Genomic DNA, 989 nt, shown 5'->3' with positions numbered 1-989 from the left:
GAAGAAGTTTCTTTCGTCTCTTCCTTATCCCAATGCACACACAACTCATTCCAGACCGTGTTGTTCATCAACTTTGGGACCTTTTAATAAAAGAAAAGAGAAAATAGTTAAATAAATTAAAAAATTGTTTAATAAATTAAAAAATACCTTGTTGATTTTCGCTTCTTCTTCCACTCGTGGATCTGCTTCCCATAGTTGTTCATAACTGTATGGACGAAGTGGTGATAGATAAAGAGCGTCTCATCGGAATTCCAGTTGAATTCTTGCTGAAAAAAAGCATCTGCTTCACATAGTTGTCCATAACTTTATGGACGAAGTGGTGATAGATAAAGAGCGTATCATCGGAATTCCAGTTGAATTCTTGCTGAAAAAAACACAATTAATAGAAAAATTATATTAAAGATTAAAAATATAAATAAAAAATTAGAATACTTACCGCAAACTGACGAAACCACAGATGCTGCTTGTCGGTAGGGAAGTCAGTGAAAGTCGGATGTCCCTTGTCGAGGGCCGAGTACATCATACGGTTGATCCATGCGCTGATCCCGTTCCCGGATCGGTTGAACCTAATAAAAAGAATAAATTATTAATAATGAATTAAATTTTAATGAAAAAAATACGTTCAATTACCATATTTGACCCCGCCCATATGGATACGGAGTGAGATAGGGAAGATGGTCACGACTAGGCTGTCGAACCAACTCCGCAACACTAATCACTCCCGGAGGATCCGGAGGAGCAGAAGCGGGTGCAGCAGCGGGAGCGGGTGCAGCAGCGGGAGCGGGTGCAGCAGCGGGAGCGGGTGCAGCAGCGGGAGCGGGTGCAGCAGCGGGAGCGGGTGCAGCAGCGGGAGCGGGTGCAGCAGCGGGAGCGGGTGCAGACAGAATCCTGAATCTGGCTGGAATCCCGAGACTGACTCCCCGTACCACCACGACCACGACGCTGTCGAGGCCGGGTCTGATCATCATGAGACCTGTAAATTAAAAAAA

The sequence above is a fragment of the Brassica oleracea genome, chromosome C9 (genome assembly GCF_000695525.1).
Source record: "Brassica oleracea var. oleracea cultivar TO1000 chromosome C9, BOL, whole genome shotgun sequence".
NCBI lineage: Eukaryota > Viridiplantae > Streptophyta > Magnoliopsida > Brassicales > Brassicaceae > Brassica > Brassica oleracea.
The sequence above is the reverse complement of the archived record's forward strand: the minus strand, read 5'-3'. Positions refer to the sequence as shown.